The following is a 9,280-nucleotide window of genomic DNA, read 5'->3' as shown; positions in this document are numbered from 1 at the left end:
CTATTTTATTATGCTGTTACTTCATAGTAGTTTTTATTGAAATCTGAAATTATTTATTATAACTGTTATTGTCATTACTGATATTATATTTACTTGCATATTTTGTTTTTCTTCCACTAGAATGTAAGCTCTCTTGGAATAGAAAAATGACTGTCTTGCTCATCATTATATCCCTTATATCATCCTTAATACTCTGCAAAGGAGAACACTCAATCCTTGTTGAAAGGAGGAATAATATTTTCCCAAATATACTATTAATTAAGGAGGAAAAGGGTGTGCATTCTTTGATTTAGTGTTTTATTAGACATAAAAGATATTTGGCTGTGGGGATAAAATCATAACCACCACAAATTCTGCTATTCCAGCATAAATCCTACTATTCTAGCACAAAATATACTACTCTAGCCATGTTATTAAGCACTTGAATTGATGAGTGGGGGCATCCTAATTCTCTAATACATGGGCATTTAAATTTCAAGTAGTTTTTAAAATTTTAATGCAGAAATGTAAATGACTAAAAATTGGTGTGGGGGAAGGAGGACAAGAAAATTAATGTATTATTTCTTTTTGGAAATTGAAATATTACAAATATTGCAGATAAATAGTTCAAACAACATTTTGAGTATAAGTTGTGTCTAATTGTAACTTTCTATTAGTGAAGCACATCAGAAATAAGATCTACTTCTAGCTAAATAATACATGAATGAGGACTGTTTACATATGTCACATGCCAGATATTTGAAAAGACTAATATTCCTTTAATAAGAACAACATTAAGTTCTAAAAGGTCATTTAAGATTATTTTCTTGGGAGATTTTATGAATGTTCTTCACCTGTTGAGTTAACATTATTATCGATAATCTTTTTCACATTCCAGTGTTTGTACTCTAAATATTTATTCATGTTAACGTTTATTTTGTCAAATGTGCTCTTTTTACAGGAATATAAATAGTTGCTAGAAAGAACAGTGGCAGCTTCAGAGCAAAATGAAGTTCTTTGTGCTGCTTTCAGCCCTTGGGCTCTGTTGTGCTCAGTATTCCCCAAACACTCAACAGGGAAGGACTTCTATGGTCCACTTGTTTGAGTGGCGCTGGGTTGATATTGCCCAGGAATGTGAGCGATACTTAGCTCCCAATGGATTTGGAGGAGTTCAGGTAAAGATTGTTCACATCATAAGTTGGAACATTTACTTGAGTTTATGATAAATGATATAGTAAAATGGCAATCCGTTTCTGTGAATCTGAGATAATATTTTACTTCACATATAAGTCCTCTGAAACAGTTTTCTGAGGAAGAAAAAATTTAGTATTGGTGGCAACTTTATATTTTGCTTCAGGATAATAGCAAGACATATTTAATGGCATGTTAATATTTTAGAGTGATTATAAGGTACTGTAGCTGCATGTACAAAGATTCAGCAATAATTTTCCGTTATTAATTTGTTTTAGAGGTTTTAATGATATAAAATAATCTATAATTTGATACTTATTAAGATTGCTTTCTTTGTAGATCTCACCACCCAATGAAAATATTGTTGTTAACAACACTTCAAGACCTTGGTGGGAAAGATACCAGCCAATTAGTTATAAAATATGCACAAGATCTGGAAATGAAAATGAGTTCAGAGACATGGTGACTAGGTGTAACAATGTTGGTGTAAGTGAATTTAAGTTTCCTTTAAATTATTATATAGGAAGATAATTTCTTCTTTTTCTTTCTCTTCTTGAGCAGACAGTTTCTGGGACTTGATTTTTTAAAATTTTATTTCATACTTGAGCTGTAACTCGAAGGAACTATTGCTTTATGTTCAACCTTTATAAATCCTTATTTATGTGCCATTTATATACTAAAGAAAAGACCATTTAGTTCAAAGAAGAGTTTATTTGTAAAGCAAGGCATCAACTTTAAACGTTTATAACTAAATACATTTCTTATTATGTATTAGAAATTCCAATTACAATAATTGCTATAATTTTTATGTGATTTATCTATAAGTAAATTCCTGAGGACTCTTCTCCATCATTTTTTTAATAAAAAATAACCATTTTCTCTTTAGAGTGAGGAGTGTAATGATAAGCAATATCTATCTTCCTTTCTTCAGATCCTAAGCAGAGAGTAAAGGCTAATTGTTTCTTTTTCCTTGTGATCCACTGAAATTTCAAAAATTAATAATTTCTTCTGTCTCAACTGGTTGTTACCTCCTCAAAAATGACTTTCTTAATAATTATCATAGTTTCTGCTTTTCTCAATTCATCATTTATGTAAATATATGACCAGACAACTAGAATAGATATCACTCTTCATTTCACATTAGTTTCCTTTCATGCTTCACTTTTTAGTCTTATTGGAAAATGAAGTTATACCATAATAAAGAAATATTTTAGATTTTAATGAATACTCTGTAAAGTTCAATCAATAATGTGTCAGATTTTTACCTAAAAACAAATTGAAACAAACCCTTTGCTTTTCAGGTCAGAATTTATGTGGATGCTGTAATTAATCATATGTGTAATGAAGGGGGAGGTGCAGGAACAAGCAGTACTTGTGGAAGCTACTTCAATGCTGGAAATAGGGAGTTTCCAGCAGTCCCATACTCTGGTTGGAATTTTAATGATGGTAAATGTAAACCTCAAGTGGTGGCATTGAAAGCTATAATGATGCTTATCAGGTAATTTTCTTTTGAAAATAATGATCTAAATAAAGAACTACCTATGCCTTTAATTATGCACATGTAACTTACTTAAACACTAATTTTAAACACTAGTTTAGATTCCTAGGTAAAATAAGTAACCATGACTGCATAAAAATAAAAAAAACTCAATAATCCAAAGCATTCTGCAGTCATGATACTAGGTATAGAACTCAGTGATAAAATACTTGCCTGGCATGTGTAAGGCACTGGGTTCACTCCTCAATCCCGGAAGGATAAATAGATAAATAGATTCCTCCAGTCAGCTAAAAAGCTCATCTACTCATCAACTCATTTTCTACCTTCTCCAATTTTATGCTAGAAAATATTTCAAAGTGTATCCACAGAATAATGCCAATATTCCCAATGCCCAATTTAAAAAATGAATTTTGGAAATATATGTTGATGAATAACTGAATGAATAAATAATCAAATGGATTCTCAGGTGAAAGATGATATTTTAAAAAAACATAAAATTTTTACCTCAACAGGTCAGAGATTGTTTCTGGTTGGTCTTCTTGATCTTGCCCTGGAGAAAGATTATGTGCGCACCCAAATTGCCAATTATATGAACAATCTCATTGATATTGGTGTAGCAGGGTTCAGACTGGATGCTTCTAAACATATATGGCCTGGAGACATAAAGGCAGTTTTGGATAAACTCCATAATCTAAACACAAAATGGTTCCCTGGAGGAGGCAGGCCTTTCATTTTCCAGGAGGTACATTCATCTATATATGTGCATAAAACTATATCATCTCATTCACTAGAAAATAAATGGCAGATTTAATTCAATAAGAAATTTCTGTAGGTTAATGGCTGAGTCATTAATATACTGTAGTATTCTTAAAATTTTTATTCAGAAATAATACATTTAATTCTAGAGGTAGAGGATGCTATCATTTATAAAGTACCTACAATATGGCCATAACTATGGAATAAGTATGCATTTTCTCAATTCATTAAGTTGAAACATTAATTCAAAGTATGTTATCTGGAATTACAGGAAATTTATTTAGGCTACAAATTCCTGATATTTATTACATTCCAGAGACCATTGTACAAGACCAAAAATAATGTAGTTGTTGTTTAAGCCATTCTGAGTTTGGGTCTTCATTATACCACTATTGGCTGTCTAAGTTTTTAATCAAACTGATTTTCCTTTCTGTGAAAAAAAAATTTTATGTAAAGAAAAGGACTAATGATAAAGTTTATGTTTTGTTCTCTTTGGAAAATTAATTAGTAGTTAATGAATTAGTAATTACCAAGCATTGATAAATTTCGATAAGAGAGTAAGTTCTATGATAGTGTGAGCTATTGTTTTTATAATTTATGTGCAACACTAAATGAGATCAAGATTTTCACAGGTTACCTTGTCAAGAGATTTCTTTCAATGTTGTGACATATATTTTATCAAAGCAAAATAAGAATCTCAGTGTGATGAAAGCAGTTTTAAGCATTTCAAATAACAAATGTTTTAAGGCTATTTGATATTAATTTTTTCATTAAAATACTTTAAAAGTTTTCTACATTAAATTTATATTTTCCACTGTATTTCAACCAGGTGATTGATCTGGGTGGTGAGGCAATTAAAAGTAGTGAGTACTTTGGAAATGGCCGTGTGACAGAATTCAAGTATGGTGCAAAACTGGGCACAGTTATTCGCAGGTGGAATGGAGAGAAGATGGCTTACTTAAAGTAAATATAATTTGTCATTTATAGTATTTTACAGATCTATTAGACATACTACTCCAGTATGAGTTATTTTCTTAGAACCTTCTTAGATAATCAAGAAGTAGATTATTAATAAATGTTATTCTTCCTCAAACCACAATTAATCATCTTTTTAATTTAGAATATCAGTCACAAGGAAGTATTCTGGAAACCAAAACATCACCTAAATATTTTCATCTATCTTTTATTTGAGTACACTATATTTGAGTTATATTTCTTGTTAAAGCCAGGTTATTTTTAAGAGGATGCTACCATTTATAAAGTGACTACAATTTGGCCATAACTATGGAATAAGTATGCATTTTCTCAACTCATTAATTTGAAATATTAAGGTGTTCATGTTACAAGAATAAAGTGTTGAAGCCTCATTTTAACCAAGTTTGTCTTTCTGTATAATATGATATGAATATTACCCTTTCAGAAATCCACATAACATGCATATATTGAAACCTTTAAAAGAAACTTTTGTATGACAAAAATCTTACTTATGAAAGGATACAAGGAATCCTACATATATACAAACACATAATGAATTTATAGATTTGTTAATTAAAAAACACTAAATTCTATGGAATAATTAGAGAGTTTATCTAATTATGCTATATAAAAAGAGATGCAGATTTAGGTTACCCTAAACCTATTGTAAAAGAATGAAAATATTTATTTTTTTTAATAGGAACTGGGGAGAAGGTTGGGGTTTCATGCCCTCAGACAGAGCTCTAGTCTTTGTGGATAACCATGATAACCAACGAGGACATGGAGCTGGAGGATCATCCATTCTTACATTCTGGGATGCAAGGTAGGAGAAAAACCTCTCTACATGTCTTTAACTCACCTTTTAATGAGAGTAATAATATTCTATTCCTCTATTGTAATATATTTTTATAACTTTCAGGCTGTATAAAATGGCAGTTGGATTTATGCTTGCTCATCCTTATGGATTTACACGAGTAATGTCAAGCTACCATTGGCAAAGAAACTTTGTGAATGGACAAGTAAGTTTTGAATTTGTTTAAAATATCTTTTTCTTAAGAAAGAAGTAGGTAATTTTGTTTTAATTTCTCATGAGGTTGTTGCATTCAATATTTATTCATCAAGTATTTATTTAAATGGAAACAATGCTGATCTCTGATTTTTGTAATGGAAAGGATATCAAATACATAAAATTATTCTCTCTTTTTTCAAAGAGTATGAAAACTGTTCAGTAATAGGACAGATATCCACACACTAAGAAAAGAAACTTATGAAAAAGAAGAAATTACAAGGTATAAAATATATACTTATCATAAGTACCCAATTTCATTGAGTTGGTATGAAGATTACACATGCTAAAACTTATCAAGAACTTAAATCAGTTCCTGCATTTGTTATAAGAAATATGAATATTGTGAAAATATTTTTTAAAAATTTTTTATGGAATGAAAAGAAATGGTTCAGCTGAGCTGAAGTTAAATGAGGAAAATATCTTAAAAGATGAATGAAATATGATATTCATTAAATAATAAAAAAATTAAAGACCACTTCAGGATAAGTAAGAATGAGAAAAAAATCAGGGATATAGTAAAAGCATTAATACAAATATCAATTTCAAAACTGAACTGAGAAATAAATTATGAAGATGCTTTAAACGTTAAGTGAGGGTTTTCTTTTTAAACTGAAGATTTCAGAAGTAGCATCATTACAGAGACTTTATATCTAAAATAAATCCCTTTCCTATAATTCGGACAGATACCTAGAGAACTCAGAATTTACAGAGATGATAAAAACTCAGTAAAGGTCTATAAAAATACTGTACATGATATATTCTAAATAAAGACACTGCAGAGACAAGTAGCAGGACCAATTAATTGAGAGGTGTAATGAAGGAAGAAAAAGTTGTGTCTGTGTGTGTGTGTGTGTGTGTGTGTGTGTGTTAAAAATCTGCTTTTGTTTAAATTAAGGATGTTAATGATTGGATTGGACCACCAAATAATAATGGAGTGATCAAAGAAGTAACTATTAATCCAGACACTACTTGTGGCAATGACTGGGTCTGTGAACATCGATGGCGCCAAATAAGGTAAGAGTAATACATATCCTCTAACACTTTCCTTAACATTATACTTTAAAATGTTTGAGTTTAAGAATGTCAACATTTTGTATGATCCTGTGCTTTTAGAAACATGGTTATTTTCCGAAATGTGGTTGATGGCCAGCCTTTTCAAAACTGGTGGGATAATGGTAGCAACCAAGTGGCTTTTGGAAGAGGAAACAAAGGATTCATTGTCTTTAATAATGATGACTGGTAAGTGGATATCAATTTTAAATAATTTTTACACTGTTATGTTCTAGTTTTATTCTATTCCTGTTCATTTACTTTTTTTCATATCTTGAAAATCCTTTAAGTCAGGGAATTAAGAAAATAAGAAATCAGAAAAGTAAAGAAGAAAAATGATGATAGCATTTATTCCCCCCCATTTTTATAAGGGTCTTTGTTTTAACTGGAGCTTTCTTATGCATCCATGCAATACTGTGTACTAAATATTATGCATATTATGCTAATATTACATGAGCCACTAAATATACCAACAGTTAATATAAGGATGGCAAAAATCTCTAAAAGAACATGGCTTTCAGTCTCAATCTTAGTATTGGAATATCTTTTTTAGCTCTGTATCTCAACTACTCCACTATCTGCTCCTTTGCTATATATTCTTCACTTCCTACCTCTCAGGGACAAGTACTACTTTAAAGTGTATGTGTTAGAAATGTATCTTATGGCCAATGATATTCCCACTAGATTTTTTTTAGTTTTACTTCTAAAGCTTCTCATTGCTGGCCTTTCTTTAGTGATACTGATAGCCTATTCTTATAGTCTAATGAGTCTTTCATATGGAGAACTACCGCCAGAAGAACTCTGCCAGCTGTGGAATGTCTCAGTCCCACCCCAACTTCTGCTCATGTTTAGCTCAGGTTAGGCTAAAATTACATTTAATTGGTCAAAAATAAATAAATAAGTAATGTGTCTTTCTTATTCTTCCAAAAGAGCCTATGACTAATTCTTTAATTTCTGTGTTCTCTGCATAGAAGAACTGAAATAAATTTATACAAGATAGTTTTCCCTTCCAAGATATATACTTCTTCATAAAAATGCTAGAATATTTTTACTTCTAATTCTAATGATTTTTGGTCTCTTGAAAAAATATTTTTTGAAGAAAAATTCCAATTTTAATTCTTTAAAGCAATAAGTATTTTTATAAATTCACAAAAAGCAAATGGAAAATATTTATGTTTACCACAGGCAGTACTTTTATCTAAAGGTAGCAATTCCTGTAGATCTTCACTGCTATTCTTCAACTTTTATGGTCTGGTAATAGTCACCACTGACTAGGAATAGGTAGGTATTCTGTATGATTACATTGTACTGAGAGTGCTGTTCACATCCACTGGAAAGGTCTCTGTGTTTCCATTTCCTCTTATTGAGACCTTGACTGCTTAAAATTTTATGGCACAAAACTAAGCTGTTTACTTACTTTAGAAAGAATCTGAATTATTATATTTGACAGTAATGAATTTAAGTTAAATATCAAATTTTGTTTTATAGGTCATTGTCAACAACTTTGCAAACTGGTCTTCCTGGTGGCACATATTGTGATGTCATTTCTGGAGATAAAATTAATGGAGATTGCACAGGAATTAAAGTCTATGTTTCCAGTGATGGCAAGGCTCAGATTTCTATTAGTAACTCTGCTGAAGACCCATTCATTGCAATTCATGCTGATTCAAAGTTGTAAAATTTAAATTAAATGCATATACACAGCATTATCAAGTGTCTTTTTATTGTAAATACATTAGTTTCCATAATCCTTTAAATTTTATTATAATTTTATTATGAGATGTATATCATCAACTTGAAAAGGTCAAGCATTAAAAAATCACATTACTTATATGTGTAATTATAAGAAAACAACAGGTGAGGTGTTATTGTTTTAGAAGACACACTTTAACCTGCCTATCAAGGGAATTTCTAAGAACTCAGAAAGGCATTTTGACAAATACATTTATTGTCATGACACTATTTTTCCACTATGTATCTCTTATTTCTGAGATATAGTCTGAAAGTCTGTCTACGATTTAGAGATATAGTCTGAAATTCTGTCTGTAATTCTCTCACAGAATCTTTCTGTCAATTAGAAAGAGCTGGTTTAATTGTGATTCACATACTGAGATAGCTCAATCGGATGGTTTTCACAATACAGAAATGCTTTTATAATTTACAGTTAAAAATAGAAGAGACTGGGGCTGCAGTTGTGGATCAGTGGTAGAACACTTGCCTAGCATGTGTGAGGCACTGGGTTCATTTTTCAGCATCACATATAAATAAATGAATAAAATAAAGGTCCCCCAACATCTAAAAAAATAGTTAAAAAAATAGAAGGGACTTCAATTACATAGTCTATAATTTTTAATATTATTGAGCCTACAGGAATATTCTACTCCTTTCCCTATAGTCTTGTCTCTCATTTTCTTTTTTTAATTGTTTTTTTAACTATAGTTGAACACAATGCCTTTTTATTTTACTTATGTATTTTCATGTGGTGCTAAGGATCGAACCCATCACCTCGCACATGCTAGGCGTGCTCTTTACCACTGAACCACAACCCCTGTCTGCCCTCCTCTCATTTTCTTTCAGTGATTTTGACTTGCTGTCACATGGCTTTTCATTCTTGCTCCAACCTCTAATATGGATATTCAGTTAAGGCTTTCATTTCACTGTATTCTCCAGATTTTCTTTATAATCCTCTTGTTGTTTATTCCCCATTATCTAAAATTTTAACTTAGAATTTCTTATGGCACTCACCTAGATCTTTGTATAAC

General features: G+C 30.7%; 1 pseudogene; it reads left to right on the top strand.

Annotated features, from left to right (window-relative positions):
* The first annotated feature begins 986 nt into the window (after positions 1-986).
* Positions 987-8,196, top strand: LOC143410053 (pancreatic alpha-amylase-like; annotated as a pseudogene).
* Positions 8,197-9,280: the final 1,084 nt, after the last annotated feature.

This window comes from Callospermophilus lateralis, chromosome 11 (genome assembly GCF_048772815.1).
Source record: "Callospermophilus lateralis isolate mCalLat2 chromosome 11, mCalLat2.hap1, whole genome shotgun sequence".
Lineage (NCBI taxonomy): Eukaryota > Metazoa > Chordata > Mammalia > Rodentia > Sciuridae > Callospermophilus > Callospermophilus lateralis.
Note: the sequence above shows the minus strand (reverse complement) of the source record. Positions and strands in the feature narration are given on the sequence as shown.